The 18,767-nt window shown below is 40.2% G+C and overlaps 1 protein-coding gene and 1 pseudogene across 1 annotated transcript in view; both read left to right on the top strand.

The window, feature by feature from the left end:
* Positions 1-18,767, top strand: part of SLC1A3 (solute carrier family 1 member 3) — a 99,418-nt gene that overhangs the window by 33,585 nt on the left and 47,066 nt on the right. The window lies entirely within an intron of this gene.
* Positions 13,003-14,235, top strand: LOC102474994 (lung adenoma susceptibility protein 2 pseudogene; annotated as a pseudogene).

The raw sequence follows: 18,767 nt of genomic DNA, 5'->3' as shown, positions 1-18,767 counted from the left end.
TAGTTTTTTTTTTTTTTTTTTTTTTTTGAGAGCAAGAATACATCTGTGCCAGCACACTACACAATAAAATACAGGTTTGGCATCAATTTCTATTGATTTGGTCAGAATAGGCAGCAATACTTCATTTTTCATGCTAGAAAAACTAGTTGGTTTAGTTGGCTAAGCCTGATTAAGTCCACTGCATAATAATTAGATGCCATTTCTGTGTAGACATTAACGATCACCTTTTCCTTACTTCTAAATCTTTTTAGAAAACTAGGTCTGTCTTCTTTTCTCATTCTAAATGAGCACCGCTTTCCCCTCTCCCATTAATCACTTATCTCAGTTGAAATCTTCGATGTCACCCCAGTTTTTTGAGAGAAGGGACGCATTAAATAATCTCTGTGGGGATGGGCATCTTGCAAGAAAAAGAAATGAAAGAAGAGTAGCCACAGCAGCAGGTGCAGGCCCTATGGTAGGGCACAGAGGTAGGGTTACAAAATGGATAAAGTTTATCTTTGAACGTTCATCCATTCATTCATTAGCAGTGATTTATCGAGCTCTTATGATGTCAGACACAGAGTGAGGCAGTAGGGATACACGAATCCCAAGAAGACGGATGTTAGATATGGAGGAGGGAGCGTCTTAACTCACACAATACAGGAAGGCAAATTCCTGCTCCAATTCCAACTAATAGGGAATAAGAGTGGTTCTCTGTACCCCCAAGAAAGACACAATTTGACCATTATTTAAATTGAAACTCTTTAAAGTTTATTTATTTTTTCTTCTATGGGAGATGGGGAGGGGTGTCTCCCCTAACAGGATCTTTATATAGTGACCTACCCCCCCAGCCTAGATCACCAGCATGTTTTGGGAGTGTACAGGAAGACCTCAGGACACAAACTCGGGACCTTCCCACGTGGACCCAGCATTGCAGAGCATTGCATTGCCTCTGTATCACCATCTGGCCTGAGACAGGGTTTGAAGACATGATCCCAAATCTGATTTTCAGAGTCATAGCATCTCCATCCCCAGATCAGCTAGTCGAGGATCTTCCAACATGAATACCATCTCTATTCCCCTTTACTGAGATTTTTCTTTAAACATACTCTTTTTCAATTCCTAAAACCATTTACCAAAATGGAAACTTCCTACTTGCTGTTTTATGAAGGAGATGATAAATTACAACATTATAAAATTCTAAATCACTATAGTTGCCTGACAAAGCATCTAAGAGCCTGAGACCCATTCCCTATGACATTTTTAAAACGGGGAGATGAACAGCTGTTAACAGGTGTTAAAGACATATGAGTACCACAATAAGATTTTGATTTTCCTTTCATCTAAAGAATCAAAAGAAAATTGTGAAGAATGACTTTCATACTATGTAATTGAATATTGATTAAGGAAGGCTTTCTGTGCCTCACTGAATTTATCTAATACTTCTGGAAACACTGACCTAATCCAACCACCCCCTGTAATATCCCTGCCTAATAATTGGCCAGGTTCTACCTGAACATTGGGAACGACGAGAGATCTTTGGACCCATTTGTCCTTGGAAAATTCTAACAACTCCCTTTCAAATCAGACCGACGAACTCAATGGGACATGGGTAAAACCAACAAACTGGAATCATTAGAAAAAGGCTCTTGCCTAAGAAAATTATAAAAGTCAAAACATGAATAAATGGCACTTTTCCTTCAGAGACATAGCACTTTATTTAAGAGTGAAGTAGAGTTTAGTCATTTCACTTCACATAGAAGGGCAAAAACAGCAGGCAATTCTTAATTCTTGGGCATGTGAGAATTTGTGAATGGCTTGCAAAAATGAAAGCCAAAATCGCTTATGAGAAATTTAATAATTTGAATTGCTGATGGCCATGACTCTGGTGTATGGCTAAGGCCTGTTAGAATAAATTGATCACTTGGGCCAGCGGGTGATGTGGTGGTTAAGGCACTGGACTCTCATATGGTTGACCATGGTTCAAGTCCCAGATCTGATGGTTTGAAAATCACAACAAATAAATAAGTAAACATGTTTTCTTTTAAAAATTAGAATGCACTAAGTACTTATGGACAAGAAAAGGGACTATCGATTTCTCTCTCCCACCACCCCTCATCCTCTATATTATATTTCTTTCAAATACTTACCTGTGGTGGAGAGGAGTTTCTTTGGACTTCCCTTTCATTCTGTAAAGTAGAGGTGATAGTGGTACTCGTGACAGGGGTTTCTTGTGAGGATTTATGCCTGACACATAGTATATGCTCAGTTAATGATAGCTGTTAGCAGGGAGAAGAGTAGCAACAGCAAGCGCTGTCCTTTGGTGGTTCACATCGTGGAAGCGAAAATTCTAAAGCACGAAGGGTGAGCTGTAGTTCGGAGGCATGTAAGTAAGGTTCCAGATTCCTCATTTGTCTGACCTTTGCAGTGACCACTTTCCCTATTAAAGTAAATCAAGAAACCATAAAATTAATTCAGTAAGGACAAGGGAGCCGGAGAGAATTCCTTCCTCACCGCTAGAAGGGATTGGTTTCTGCCTTAAGGCACTGGACTCTCATATGGTTGACCATGGTTCAAGTCCCAGATCTGATGGTTTGAAAATCACAACAAATAAATAAGTAAACATGTTTTCTTTTAAAAATTAGAATGCACTAAGTACTTATGGACAAGAAAAGGGACTATCGATTTCTCTCTCCCACCACCCCTCATCCTCTATATTATATTTCTTTCAAATACTTACCTGTGGTGGAGAGGAGTTTCTTTGGACTTCCCTTTCATTCTGTAAAGTAGAGGTGATAGTGGTACTCGTGACAGGGGTTTCTTGTGAGGATTTATGCCTGACACATAGTATATGCTCAGTTAATGATAGCTGTTAGCAGGGAGAAGAGTAGCAACAGCAAGCGCTGTCCTTTGGTGGTTCACATCGTGGAAGCGAAAATTCTAAAGCACGAAGGGTGAGCTGTAGTTCGGAGGCATGTAAGTAAGGTTCCAGATTCCTCATTTGTCTGACCTTTGCAGTGACCACTTTCCCTATTAAAGTAAATCAAGAAACCATAAAATTAATTCAGTAAGGACAAGGGAGCCGGAGAGAATTCCTTCCTCACCGCTAGAAGGGATTGGTTTCTGCCCTGCGGCATGGAAATCGAGTACTGTATCACAGCTGCACAAGTCTAAATATTATCATTGGTTACATAGCTGCCCAGTCTTCCCTGAGAATCTCAGCCCCAGTGTGCAGCACCCTGCATTCTACAGGGTGGTGAATTCCACCCACTGGTTCCATGCTGGGAGCAGAGTTTTTGCAGCTAACCAGAACTTTAGACAAACTGAGTCTCCATCTCAACACGCAGGCCCCTTCATGGTAGACTGGAAACAATCCTGTCATAAAGAAACTTCAGCCCAGGGACCAGTAGTTAGCGTAATGGCTATGTCGCTGGACTCCCACGTAGTTGACCACGGTTCACGTCCTGGACCTGGTGGCTTAAAACTCACGCTGGGCACATGTGCGTGCGTGCCCAAGATCCCGAGAGGAGAATGGAGAAGGGATTGTGGCGTGGCCATCTCCCCTGGGGGGTAATTTCTCACTTTCTGTCTCTCTCTGTCTTTCTGACGAGCGCACGCGCCCTGTAGGAAAAACCTCTCCAAAAAAAAGAAACTTCTGCCCAGTTCATCTGAAGGCAACAGGCTGATCCTGCTTATTGTCTCTCTAGGGCTGATCACAAGCACATGGGAAGGGAGACTGAGCAAGGCCTCTCTGGAGAGCTGTAGAGAGAGGGTGTAGTATACAATGAGACAACCCACCAGTGAAGTCAAGCAAGCCCCTGGCTTTTCTGCCTCATATAGAAAGGAAATCTAGGTTGCCAAATATTTTCTTTCTGTGTGTATGTGTATGGATTGAGGTTGCCATGAGGTGTAAGTAAACACAGGTAAGTCTAGCTCTTCCAGAACAAGTCTACTCTCCCATTACAGACCATAGTATTCAGTAAGCTCCTGTCGAGGCTTTTTATGTGCCAAATCCGACCTGAGGATATCAAGAAGATGGGCCAACCATGATGGTTAAGGCAGCAGAATCCCACATGGCCAACTTTGTGTTAAAGTTCTGGACCTTGTGGCTTGTGGAGCGCGTGTGCGTGCATGCCCAAAATCCTGAGAGGAGAATGGAGGAGAAGGGATTGCAGCGTGGCCATCCCCCCTGGGGGGTGATTTCTCATCTTCCTTCTCTCTCTGTCTGTCTCTCTCTGGTGAGTAACGTGCTCTATAATGAAGTTTAAAACTAAAAGAAAGAGAAGGAAAAGAAGAGATGACAAGATTTTGCCCTCAAGGAGTCCAAAATCTGGGTGAGAGATAGACTCGTGATTGTAGTATTCCGGCTAACAGTGACCCTAATAGAGGGAGCTCAGTAGGGAACAAAGCAGGAAAGAAATCTCCAGTATACAAGCTTCTTGCCAGAAAATTACTCTATTAGTAGGGAAAATGGGCATTTTTCTTTCTTTTGTGTTTGTTTTTGTTTGTTTTTCCCACACCTGGATCTTTCAACCTTTAATGTAGTAAGAATCAGAGGCAGGTTTCTGGGAGGTTCCCAGCAGAAATCACCCAGGAGTGGCCTGACGGATGGAAAGTCAAGGAGAAGAGGTGCCTGACTGGGTTTCAATCACAGGAACTTTCCCTTTGGAGGGAGAGCCACTTAGCTATCAGGAGGAAGCCTGGACACTCAAGGCCCCCTGAGCTGGGAAGCGTACATGGTGCAGAGGTAGTACTGAACTGCCTTGCTCCCAGAGTGGGAATTCGCTCTCCAACACTCCTGGAAGGTGGCCATCCAGCTTTGCCTGAACACGCCATGTTCGGATGGCTTCAGCTGCTGAGCTGTGTGGGCTATCTTCTGTAAGGTCCACCTGTTGGTCCTCATTGTGCCATATGGAGTCATAGATCATGACAGATTCTCAAATACTTTCAAGAGAACACCTAATGACCTCGGGGCAACTGAGCACCAGCAAGGTGTCCTGGTGCCTCTTATGTGTGTGTTCTCCAGGGCCTCCCCCATCCTGACTTCCTCCCTCCACCCCACAGCATTCCCAGAACTAATCTGGGTACTCCAGGTGTCATGTGACTGGGTAGGGACAGTAATCAGAACACAGATCACTCTTAATACGTGGTGAGGTTGTGTCAGCTCTGTTACCAGCTGCAACCAACCACTGGCTTAGAGGAGTTAAGCTTGTGGTCAATTAAATCCCTCAAAGTAAATGTTTGTGGAAAGATTTTTGTGGTAAAAATTGAACAGTTCTTCAGATGAAAGATCAGAGGCAACAGGCTCAAGGCTCTGTGTGGGTTGCCGCTTTTCATAAAGCTTGATCAGGCTGAGTTGGAAATTCTTATCTGTTAATTTCAGCAGCTTCAAGTTAGCCTGTGGTTTTGATGAGTTCTGGCTTAGAAGAAATTCCTAAAAGTCTTTTTAAAAATTAAAAACAAACAAGGAACCAACAGTTTGTGTAATGACTATGTCGCTGGACTCCCATATACTCGACCATGGTTTGAGTCCTGGACCCAGTGGTTTAAACTCACGCCGGGGGCATATGCGTGTGTGCCCAAGATCCCGAGAGGAGAATGGAGGAGAAGGGATGGTGGCGTGGCCATCCCTCCTGTGGGGTGATTTCTTGCTTTCTGTCTCTCTGGCGAGCACACACACCCTATAGCAAAAATCTCTCTCAAAAAAAATAAAAAGGCGACAGAAAATGTAAAACTTTCCTTTACCTCAAAGAAAAAATTCATATTTTCCCCCCTTAAATGATCAACTTGATAACTGTGGAACTGCAGGTCTGTGGGAGGCATTGGGAGTAGATACTTTTTTTTCTATTGGTATGATAAAGGTTTCCAGGAGAGCTGATTTTCCTGGTGAATTCTGTCTTGGAAGTGTGCTTCAGGACTGGAGGTGGCAGGTAGGGGTTGGAGGTGGGGAACATGTCTGAAGTGATACACCATCTCATGCACTTCTAACTTCTAGAGGTCGTATTCTGTGGAGGACCAACTGTCCATTCAGATTAATTACACTATGTAGAGGTAGTGTCCAGGCTCCAAAACTTCTTTCCTGTCAAGAGTTCTTCAATGTATTGATCTGAAATGAGCCTTGGAAATTGTTTCTTTCTTTTTTTTTTAAAGAATTATTTTTTTAAACTTTATTTATTTATTTTAATTTGACCAGAAAGGGACAGAGAGAGAGAGAGAGAGAAAGTGAGAAAGCAAGCTACTAGGTCCGGGACTCTAACAGCAGTCAGCCATGTGGGAGTCCAGCACACACCACGCCACCTGCTGGCCTCAGGAATTGTTTCTTTATAGTTCTCCAGGTGATTCCACTGTGTTCCCAGGATTGAAAACTATCACTTTGTAGGTTTTCTAGAATTGTTCTTTGTTTTTTTAGTCCCACAGTACCTTAATGTCACCACTTGGTTTAGATACTGACTCTTCCAGGAAGCCTTCCCTGGCTTTCCCTTGCTCCCTGCTAATCCATGCTCACAGAGGCATAGGTTCATCATAGTTACTGCACTGCAATGCAATTTGCTATTCACTTGTCCATCTTCCTCATGGGGAAATCTTGACGGTATTGTGTCTACCTGGCACATTTTTTGGCATTGCCTAGAAAATTGTCAGAATTCCTGGCACAGCAAATAAGACCCTGCACAGTCTTCACAAGTCACTCACAAGTTTTGTTGCCTGCTGCTCCCTGACAGAGCTCTTCTTCTTTCAATGTTCTAATTCCCTCAGCAATCCTTCCCATGACTTGTTTCCCCCTTGGAACGACCTCTTCCTTAGTTTTGTCAAAATCCTTTAAGTCCTTCAAGGGACAACTTTCAATCCTTCCCTAAGTTTGTCCCTGCTGACTCCAGCTGAAAGTAAGGCTGCCCTCCCCGGATGGCCTTTGGCCATCACTCACATGTGACCAGAGCATGTCGCAAATGCTTAGTCTTCCAAACTAAATCAGAAGGCATCACAAAGATTGTGTTTCATATATTTTTGTAACATTTAGGTCCTAGTTCATCCTGCCTACCCTTTATTTATTTATCTATTTTTTGAGAGTTTTTTACTATAGGGCGCGTGCGCTCGCCAGAAAGACAGAGAGAGACAGACAGAAAGCAAGAAATCAGCCCCCAGGGGGGATGGCCACGCCGCAATCCCTTCTCCTCCATTCTCCTCTTGGGATCTTGGGCACACACGCACACGCACCCAGTGTGAGTTTAAGCTACCAGGTCCAACTGCAGTAGGCTACATGGGAGTTCAGCCATTATGCTAACTGCTGCTCCTGCCTACCATTTTTATTGACTTTTTCATTACAAAAGTAATACATGAATGTGTTTAAAATAGTAAACATGAATATTGATGTGCATAAAATGAGAAGCGGGAAGTTATCTCTGCCGGGATAATTACGGCTACCTATTGCAGAAGCACTGTGTGGTAGCATTTGGGCTACACTGACTGACTTGAAAGCCCACCCTTGCCACTTAGTAGTTCAGCGACCTTAGATAAGCTACTCTAATCTCCCTCTGCCTCAGTTTCCCTGTCTATGATATGGGGATAATAGCAATGCCTAACTCGTCAGATTAGGGTGCAGATGTCAATTAATACCCAAAAAAGCATTTAGAACACTGCCTGACATTAGCTACCAGAAAATGTGAATTAGTACTATTTTAGGCCCCTTTTAAAAAAGCCTTACACACTGGAACCCACAGATGATATAATGGTTATGTCACTGGACTCCCATATAGTCTACTGCTGTTAAGGTCCTGGATCTAGTGGCTTAATCCTCCCCAGGTGCGTGTGCATGCGTGCCCAAGTTCCCGAGAGGAGAATAGAGGAGATGTGATTGTGGCATGGCCATTCCCCCGGGGGGTAATTTCTCGCTTTCTGTCTCTCTGTCTCTCTGTATCTCTCTGGTGAGCACACATGCCGTATAGCAAAAGTCTCTCAAAAAAAAAAAATTTGTGCACACATATACCATTTTGTTTAAAAAGGTAAAATCATACATATTCTGCAGCTATGTCTTACTTGGTCAAAAATATTTCATAGTCTCCTGTGTTAGTAAATGTAAATATGCTTTATCACTGAATGATTAGGTTATATCCAGTATTTCGTTCTTTGACATAAGTCTATGGTAAACTTCATTTTATACATACATATGTGTTCTATTTATAAATAATTAACTACTAAATGCAAAATTGTTAGGGCACCAAGTATGTGCACTTAAAGTCCAGAGAGATGTTACTAAATTATCTTCCAAAACAGCTACATCTCTTTATACTCCCAAAAGAATGTTGCTTTTGAGACTAATGGATGGCATAATGCTCACATCGCTGGACTACCACGTAATCAACTGTGGTTCCAGTCGAGGAGAATGAGAAGTGATTGCAACATGGCCATTCCCCATGGGGAGTGATTTCTCACTTTCTGTCTCTCTGTCTCTGTCTCTCCAGCAAACACACGCACCTTCCTGTAGCAAAAATCTCCTGGAAAAAGAAAAAAAAAAAGAATGCTGCTTTCTCCTACACCTTCAGAAATGCACAATATTATCCTTTATAAATTCTACATGCTTTTATTTAAAGTCATTTTTATTACTCAAGTGATATGTGAATGCTTACTACAATATTTGTAGTAGTAAAACAATATAGAAGTACACAAAGCAAAATATGAAACTACTGCCTCCCCCGCTCGCCAACACACACAAAAGCATACACACACCCAAGTTATTGAGTATGACTAGACTAGACTGCTGAACTATTTACCCAGGAAATGACCGGGAACCTGCATTTGTTTTATAATTCTCCCTAAAAGATTAGTCAATAGTCTTTTCCAAAGGGCGTATTCACTTCCCTGCAAGATCACAGAATTCAGTAGCTGTTCACCCTGCATCCTATACTCTGTGAGAAGACACTCCCTTGGTAAATTCAGAGGAAGAAAATCCAGATAGAAACCCAAGCAATTGTTTAAAGAATTAAATAAACACACAAAGGTGGCAAAATCCATTTCTCCAGATGAGAACCTGCATTCTACTAGGAGAGATTTCTCTGTGTTCTGTGAAGCTGGGTATAAAAGATACTAGAGTTTCTAACAGCAGAGACAACTAGGTAGATATAGAAAAAGCAAGAGTGAGAGAGAGAGTCCTTTATCCAGACAAGACTTTCCGTGGCAGTGTCATGGATTGTACAACTCCAGCAGACAGTGCCCTGTCATCTGTGTAGTGCCTACTCGTCATCCTCTTGGTAAGCAGAAAGGAAGCTTTGACATAGTGATAGTCTCTGCTAGAGATGAACTCAGCTGAGTGATCTGTCTCATTCTGAGTCTGGATAGGATCCCAAGACATGTTTCTGCAAATTTATTTCACCAGGCAAGATAACACCTTTAGCTTATTTGTGGAGAATTATTTCCTGGTAATAATCTCAAATTCCCAGGCCTGAAGCCAGTGCACGTCCCGAGATTGCACGGGTTTCACTGACCCACCGACATATATACTACCAACGTAAGACTACCCCACTGAACTGTCTTATCTGGAGACATTGATTTTGCCACCTTCGTGTTTATTTCATTCTTTAAACAAGTGCTTGGGTTTCCATCTGGATTTTCTTCCTCTGAATTTACCAAGGGAGTGTTCTCACAGGGTAATTAGTTACTGAATTCTGTGATCCTGCAGGTAAGTGAATAAGCACTTTGGAAAAGACTGCTGACTAATCTTTTAGGAAGAATTCTAAAATAAATGCAAAGATTATTGTATTTTTCCTAGATCCAGCCTATTAAAATGGCATCTATATTACCAGGACTTGTCAGTACTGTTGTAGGAGAGGGGAACAAAATAAACCAGAACTATATATTACCACACAATCTTGTTTTTATCTATAATATAATACCTCTGGGCTTTTTTTCCCAACTATAATACATTTCTGCACCCTGCCTGTCACACACACACACACCCTTTTTTTTTTTTTTTTTTTTTTTTTTTTTTTTGCTAAAAGATGTGTGCACTCGTCAGAGAGACACAGAGACAGAAAGTGAGAAATCACCTCCCGGGGGGATGGCCACACTGCAATCCCTTCTCCTCCATTCTCCTTTCAAGATTTTGGTCATGCATGCACACGCACCTGATGTGAATTTTAAGCCACGAGGTCCAGGACTCGAACCACTGTTGACTACATGGGAGTTCAGTGACGTAACCATTATGCCATCTGCTAGTCCCCTGGCATCCCTTTTTACCACTGAATCATTTCAAAGCACAGGCCAGATATTCTATTCCATTTGCAAAAACGAAAAAAACCATGAGGCAGGTATAATATGTTAATATATTAACATATTTTATATTTCTTTAATGCCCCACCACATACACATACACACACATCAAGAGCTGTCAGTCACTTGAAGTTGTTGCTAACAAAGCTCTTGATCTTTTTCCCATTTATGGTACACGCTTCTGTACCAGTGCAGGATATTAATTACCAAAACCCTCCTGCAGCCAGAGCATGATGCATCTTTAATACGACATGATGCGATGAAATACTTATGCCATGAGATTTTTGAACACATTTTTTCATTACAACACAGTGAGTGTATGTGCACACATGGCTTTGTAAGTTTTCTGTTTGTTTGTTTTTCCAAAGTCCTTCCAACTCTGAAAGTGCCACTAATGTTGGCAACTCCTTTTAAATTTACACTTTTTCCAGAATTTGTTTCTGTACTTTAAAGTTTCTCAATTAGAGTATTTCTAGTTGAGCTGTAATGTTAATGCATTGCTTTCAAGGATATTTGTGCTAAGGGGTTAAATTTCATTATTTTGACCTAACGTCTTGGAAATATATCTTCAAATTTTCCCAAATTATTATATAGTTGTCTATACAAAAAAGGAAAAATTCTTAATATCAGCATACCTAAACTACCCACTAAGTATTTAAGAAAAAGTGGAAGTCTTAGTAGCCTGTATACTTTTCAGTTTTATTTATCTTGGGATCCTATACAAAATGATTTATCTGGAAGCATTCTTTGGTCATGACTCCAAGGACAGTTTTAAAGTTAGGCATTAATGTAGTAGTTCTCAAACAAAATAAACACTTATTACACTCTTCTGGGTACAATTAAAAATGTTTACATCTTGAATTCTACAATATGAAATAGGAACACATTTACTGTAAGAAAGTATGGCTCCTGAACAGTGTAAGAGCAAAGCTGTAAGTAAATTTCCGTAAACAGTATAGGCTATTGAATCTAAGCCTGATTGACAATTTCAGACTTTCTCATACTTTACACTATTTCTAACACTTTGCAACTTTAAGCCCTTTTTCTGTTAGCATTGAGACAAGCAGAGGGCAAGAAAAGCTAAAGAAGACTTCATAGTAAAATATTTTAAAATGAGGAGAAAGAAAACTACTAACTTTATTCATCTTTTTTCTCTGAACCAGACATACAATATTTTATTTTAGCAGAAAACATTTGGGTTTAGCTTATAGAACACAGATGTTCCATGAGAACAGGACTTGAAGTCACTATATGATTGCTCATTAAATAAATATCTGAACTTTAACTTAACAACTGCCAAATGAGATCAAAAGCCTGAAAAGTACTGTTTACATCATGAACATGCTTTTCTGGTGCATTTGTGGTAATATATCAGACTTTCTGGGGCCAGCAGGTGGCATGATGGTTAAGGCACTGGACTCCCACATGACCAATCACCGTTTGAGTCCTGGACCTGACGCTTGCTTTCTCACTTTCCATCTCTCTTCCTTTCTCTCACTCTGTCCCTCTCTGTATATATCAGACTTTCAACTACCAGAAACACACTTGTTGCTAAACTTTTTCCCTTACCACTAACCTGCTCTGTTCTTTGGAAAGCAAAAATTTATTTTACAAACAAAAAGAGAAATTATTTTATTTATATGAAGTTCCTAAAATTATTTTTTGGCATTGGTGGACCCAGGTTTATCTTATTTCAAGATCACACATTGTTTAACAGGTTTATTGAGAAACCATTCACATACATATAATTTACCTATTTAAAGTATACAGTGTAATGGCTTTTGGGAGAGAGTAGTACACGCTTCATCGCAATCGATTTTAATGCATTTTCATCATCCCTAAAGGAAACCCAGCAATGGAGCCAGCAGATAGCATGGTGGTTAAGGACACTGGACTCCCACATGGTCTACGATGGTTCAAGTCCCAGATGTGCTCTTGCTCTCTCTCTCTCTCCCCTACCAGTCAAATTAAAAATAATAGATAAAGTTAAATAAAATAATTTTAAAAAATTTTATTGGAGAGGAGAGGTTTTGCTATAGGGTTCGTGAGCTTGCCAGAGAGACAAAGAGACAGAAAGCGAGAAATCACCCCCAGGGGGGATGACCATGCTGCAATCCATTCTCCTCTCGGGATCTTGGGCACACACACGCCCGGCATGGGTTTAAGCCACCAGGTTCGGGACTCGAACCGTGGTCGGTTACATGGGAGTCCAGCAACATAGCCATTATGCCAACTGCTGGTCTCTAAATAAAATAATTCTTAAAAAAACATTTTTTTAAAAGAAGCCCTGCATTTTTTGGCCATCATATGCCAATTCCATTCCCTCAGCCCTAGACAAACACTAATCTACATTGTGCATGTGCGTGTGTGTGTGTAATTCTGAATATATAAATGGCATCATACAGTATATAGTCCCATGAGAGACTGACTTCCGTCACCTAGGATCATATTTTCAAGGTTCATTCATATTGTTGCTTAGAAGAGCATTTCTTTCCCGAGCTGCAGGCGAGGCAGAGCGGGGCCAGGGATGCGACATCGCATCTCCAGTCCACTAACCTGCCAGGACTTTGGGCGGAGAGTTGAGACGTGTGTGTTTTTCTCTCTTCCGCGGCCCTAGTGGGTAGCTGAGATTTCTTCCCATAAGTTTAACACTCTGTCCTTCGGCATGATGGATTTGCTTTCAGAGATTCGGACTGAAGCGTTTGTGGAAGAAAATGTTGTTTTTAAGGGAAATGAATAGAAATAACTCATTTTGAGGAAATCATGGCAAATTCAAACACAAAACATGGAATTTATTCTCGGGAATCTTCAATATCTTCTCTTCTGCTGCCTGAGTGCTAGAAATTCCTCTAACTCTGATGGCTCTTTTCAATATAAAGATAAACTCTGTAGTTCTGCTTCCCAGGCTCTACAAGCCTAGACTGATGATTTTGATCTAAGCCAAATATATCCTGGTGCAAGCCCTGGACAAATTCATATTGACGAGGGTTCTACACAGATGCCACAGTTCTCCAACTATATATATAAAGCACACTATGCTTCTGAAAATCCCGATCACAAAAAGCACTCCAACTCCATATCCTCTAGAAGACAGACTGTGCATGATACGGACTCTAATAGCCTAACAACTGATGACCTACTAAAACTCCCAGCAGATGGATCATTTTCTGTCACTTATGTTGGACCTGGTCACCGAATGAGCAAAAAAAAAAAAAAGCTTTGAAAGACTGAGTTCATTGAACACAGAAAAGAATCCAAATTTTCAGGAACCCTCCACACACATGGACAAGGCTAACTTAGTTACTCCTGTTGTATACACAAGTATAAATGGAAATCAGTGTGGTGGCAAAATTGAATTGCTTATCCTAAAGGCCAAGGGAAATCTAGAGGAATATACTGAAGAATTACCAAACTCTATGAAAAAGGATGGTCGTCCCTGCTCATTCGATAAACCGGAAGCAGAAAGATCATGGGAAAATATTCCTGATACTTTCAAATCCCCTGCTCCTGTCCACTCTGACGGTAGCCCTCAGCAAACTTCAAGGGTCAAGTGCCCTAACGGGGTTCTTGAAGACTTTAAATAATGATAATCAGAGTTGTACCCTTCCTGGAAGCAAACATCATGCTCCTGTTGAAGCCCTGAAGCAAATGTTATTTAATCTTCAAGCAGTACAAGAAAGTTTCAATCAGAATAAAACCACAGAGCTCAAAGAAGAGATTAAACAAGTTTCAGAAGATGATTTCTCTGAATCACAGTTGGAGGAAAGTATGATTCCTATTACTAGGTCACTTCAAAAGGCTCTGCACCATTTATCTCGTCTGAGAGACCTGGTTGATGATCGCTGTGGGAAACGGTCACCGAAAACGTGAAGAGGAGAATTCAAGTGTCTACGCAATAGTCACCACTATGTATTTTTTTTTCCTATTACTTAAACTGACAGAGTAATTGTCAGTCATACATTCTTCTGTGATTGGTTGAAGTGTTTCATATTTTTAAACGCCAACCCTGAAAACATAAATTTTATGACCCATCTTCGTTTTGTGCCAAAATGCTAGAATGTGAAATGGAAGGACCCACAACATACCATAGTCTTAACTTTGGTCTTCAGGGTAGCAGATATCTACTATTATCTACTATTCTGGATGATTTCTATTGTTGAAGCTTACCTGAACTTAACTTCTCTTCAGCATCCTCCTTAGTGTATCGTTTAGTTCTAATTCATTAAGAAACCTGGTTTTTATCAGAAATCTCTTACATTAAACAAACTGATTTGGTATAGTTAGCATCTACTTTTAAGCAGCTTACAGTAATATCAAAATAGTTATAGTGTATCTTATACGGAAGTCTATTTAAGTTTTTGTAAATAAAATATTTAAGACAAAAAAAAAAAAAAGAATATTTCTTTCCTGGGACCAGAGATGTAATGGTTTCATCACTGGACTCCCACTTAGTCAACTGTGGTTCAAGTCCCAGACCTGGTGACTTAAAACTCATCCTGGGCACACGTGTGTACATGCTCAAAATCCCAAGAAAAGAATGGAGAAGAAGGAATTGAGGCATGGCCACCCCCTCCTGGGAGCCGAGGGAGGGGGGATTTCTTGCTTTCTGTCTCTCTGTCTCTCCAGCGAGTGCATGCTTCCTAAAGCATAACTCTCTCTAAATAAAGAATATTTCATTATTTCTTTTTTTTTTTTTTTTGGTCAAATAATCTTTCACTATATGGACATACTACGTTTTGCTTACCCATGCATTAGTTGGTGACTTTGAGTTGTTCCTGTTTTTGTTTTGGTTAGGTTTCATTTTTACTGTTATAACTGATGCTGCTATGAGCATTCATAGACATGTATTTCTTTTCTCTTGAGTATATACTTAGGAATAAAATTGCTGGATCATATGGTAACTCTACTTAGCCTTTAGAAGAATCATGAGGACATTTTCCTAAGTGGCTGCATTATTGTACATCTCCACCAACATCGCATGTGGGTTCTAATTTCTCCACTTTCTCATCAACACTCTTTTATAGCTATCTTTTCATTAGAATGGTTGAATTTGGTTTAATTAGCATTTCTTTGATGGCTAATGGCGTTGAGTATCTTCATGTGCTTATTGGTCCTTTTTATATCTTTTTTGAAGAAATGTCCACTCAGATCCTTTGCCCATGTTTTAATTTTTTACTATTGAATTTAATGGTTCCTTATATGTTAAAATTGTACTTTTTAAAAGCTCTGGACACTAGACTACACAGCAATTATGGTACAGCTTACTGTAAGTCATAGTTATGATCATTCTTGAGAAGAATTATTTACTGTAGTTAATATCTACTATAAATTAGCTCTGTTAACTGATTCTTAGAAAATGTAAATGCAAATGATAAGACACTGGTGAACATAACTAGTTCTATATATTGTGTATTCTTCCCCTGAAAAGGAAATAGTTTAATAAAATTGTCTAACATAGTGGCACTTCATAGTAACACATTTGGTTTGTCTTAAGCATAAGAGAACTTTGGCTGTAAAGCTTAGTATCTGTAAAGATTAGTGTTTTAGCCAAAACCTTGAAATCTTAAGATATGTGGTATAGGTGTTAAAATTGTGCATTTTACACTGTAAAAATGGAAAACTCAAATGTTAAGATTTTAACTACACTAAAATAATTGTCAAAATCTTTTGAAATGTAGAGGGTAAATTTATCCATTATAACTTCTATAATATTACAATGCAATGTGGTAATTCTTCAGTTACAGAGAATAAAAATAATATTAATTTAAGATGAGGCAGATAACACAACAGTTTTAATATACTTAATACTACTGAACTTAAAAGTGGCTAAGATGGTAAATTTTGTTATGTTTTCTTTACCACAATTAAAATTTTTTCTTAAACAAGTAGCTGTAACAGTTTAATGTCTCTTTTTTTCTAATGGAATGTTCTAAATTGTTATTTTCTTATTGTTCGAACTGACCACAGTTACGGTTTTTACTCAGTTTTTAAAGCTCGTTATATACTGTTTAAGGCAGATAGCTTTCTCCCTGTCCTGGATTTCACTTTCTGAGATGAGTAATACAGATACTTGGGTTATCCAGAATGTCCACTTTGGAGGGTAATGATCAAATACCTCTCTAAGTTAAAACATTCCTCAACTGCCCCTGTGGTTGCCCTAGGGAGATGGCTGGAAGTGAGAATGGGGTGAGGGGCTACAGACCTCTGGGTTACATACTCGGATTCTCTCCAAGGAATGTGGTTGCTTGGATTGGAGTGCTGATACAAATCTCACTGGTATGAAGTGGACCTTATGAGTTGTTTTAGTCTCCTATTTACAGTTCAATTTACAGAATGACCCTGTTGCTTAAAGTTCTGCTTAGATCTTTTACAATGGTTGCAAATTCTCAATTCATTATAATGCTTTTTATTATAAGTTATAATCCCAAATCAGTTATTTTTAATTCAGAAAGAAAGGAAGTGTTTGCTTTCCTTAAATATTTACACTTGGGTGTCTGCAAAGAGAACCCTCAAGTTGTGTTCTTTTAGGACCTTCTGTTTTTGAAGGCACTAGTACAACCTTAAACCTTAATCTTGAGCTGTACATCTTCGAATAATAACTTCTACTACTTTCTGACCACCAATAAGGAAAGGCCGAGGTGAAGCTTGCCAGAAAAGGCTTTCTAAGCTGACTATTCTCAGTAATTTAGAGGTTATTTCATTCAGGTTCTATCTCATGTCTTGAAATCCCCCGAAGTGCTGAACTAAATTTATTTTTACTTGATAAGACAGTTATCATGGTATAGATTATTACTATTTATTTCGAGAGGTTTTTGCTATAGGGTGCATACGCTCGCCAGAAAGACAGAGACAGAAAGCAAGAAATCCCCCCCCCCCCGGGGGGGATGGCCATGCCACAATCCCTTCTCCTCCATTCTCCTCTCAGGATCTTGGACATGCACGCACATGCGCCCGGAGTGAGTTTAAGTCACCAGGTCTGGGACTCAAACCATTAGTCGACTACATGGAAGTCCAGCAACATAGCCATTACACAAACTGCTGGTCCCAATTTTTGCTAATTTTTATGCCTGAATAGAGCTACAGCCCAGGCAGCTTTTTTTTTTTTTTTTTTTTGAGAAGTTTTTGCTATAGGGCGCGTACGCTTACCAGATGGACAGAGAGAGACAAAGAGACAGAAAGTGAGAAATCACCCCCTGGGGGGGCGGGAGGGATGGCCACGCCATAATCCCTTCTCCTCCGTTCTCCTCTCGGGATCTTGGGCACGCACGCACACATGCCTGGCGTGAGTTTTAAGCCACCGGGTCCGGGACATGAACCGCTGTCGACTACATGGGAGTCCAGCGACATAGCCATTACACTAACTGCTGGTCCCAGCCCAGGCAGCTTTTTGCACTGACATTGACATCCTCTTTCAGTTACATAACTAACACATGTGCTGATTAACAAGTCATTCTTTTGTATTTATTAAAGAAAACCCTCAAGAAACTCTTTGGTGTAAGCTAAATGTAAGCCACTGAATACCTTCTAAAGAAACAAAACTACGTTGTTAAGGGAAAACTAAAGACATTGAGGGTGTTTTTTTAAGTGATGTTGAGGAAGGCAGCACTATCTTCCTTCAAATCCTCTGTTGACACAACTGCTGGAGACAAGATGGGTTATAGATCTCCCCAAGAATACACCGGAATTTTAACGAATACAGGCTATTGCATGGACTACCCTTGATAAAACAAGGGCTAGCCTTTTTTTTCACTGTCCATTTGTTCTGTTTATTTTGCTTTTTCAGATGATCTTTTCTGTGTTGAAATCTACACCAGGGACATAAAATTTAAACCCTCAAAAAAAAAATAAAATAAAATAAACAAAATATCCTAAATTTTTTAGATATCTGTTCAGTAATGTTGCCACAAAAACAAAACCACACTGGTATGTGTGTCAGCTTTGTTCTTGAGTCCTGTGATTTGCTTTGGGCAGCTTGGGGCCGCTTCCTCTGTAAGTGCAAGCTTCATGAAGGCAGACAGCCCGTCTCCACTTTGATTAAGCTTTGCAGTCAGGCTCCTCGTGCTCTGTCAGTGTTGTCTCTATAATGATGATTTACCTTCCAAGAGAGAAGATGGGATTTTCCCAAGGAAAACACTTTGCAGTGTCCTATTTGGGTCTTTGTAAGGAGAAAAATCCAGCAAGTGGTTTCTAAGTCTTTGCAAATTTTCTATTTCAGTACCCACAAATACTGTTCAAAGAGAGATTGTTGAGAAAAAGATTCTTTGAAATTGGACAGGGTCTCACTGTTGTGTCAGTCCTGCTTCAGCCTCCCTAGTCACTGGAATTACAGGCACATGCCAATTACCTGGCTCTTATGTTGAATTAGGAACCAAACCTTCCTATTGATCGCAACTTGTGGAGCCCAGTGTCTCAGTAGCAAGCACTACTGTGGCTGGGCCTGATGCCTTGAAATTTTGCAGGTACAAGTCATCTCTGCCTCAGTGGAATACAAATAGTGTACTATGAATAAAGCTGAACTGTCAGCAGGA

The sequence above is a fragment of the Tupaia chinensis genome, unplaced genomic scaffold (genome assembly GCF_000334495.1).
Source record: "Tupaia chinensis unplaced genomic scaffold, TupChi_1.0 Scaffold000489_1, whole genome shotgun sequence".
In the NCBI taxonomy this organism is placed as follows: Eukaryota; Metazoa; Chordata; class Mammalia; order Scandentia; family Tupaiidae; genus Tupaia; species Tupaia belangeri.
Note: the sequence above shows the minus strand (reverse complement) of the source record. Positions and strands in the feature narration are given on the sequence as shown.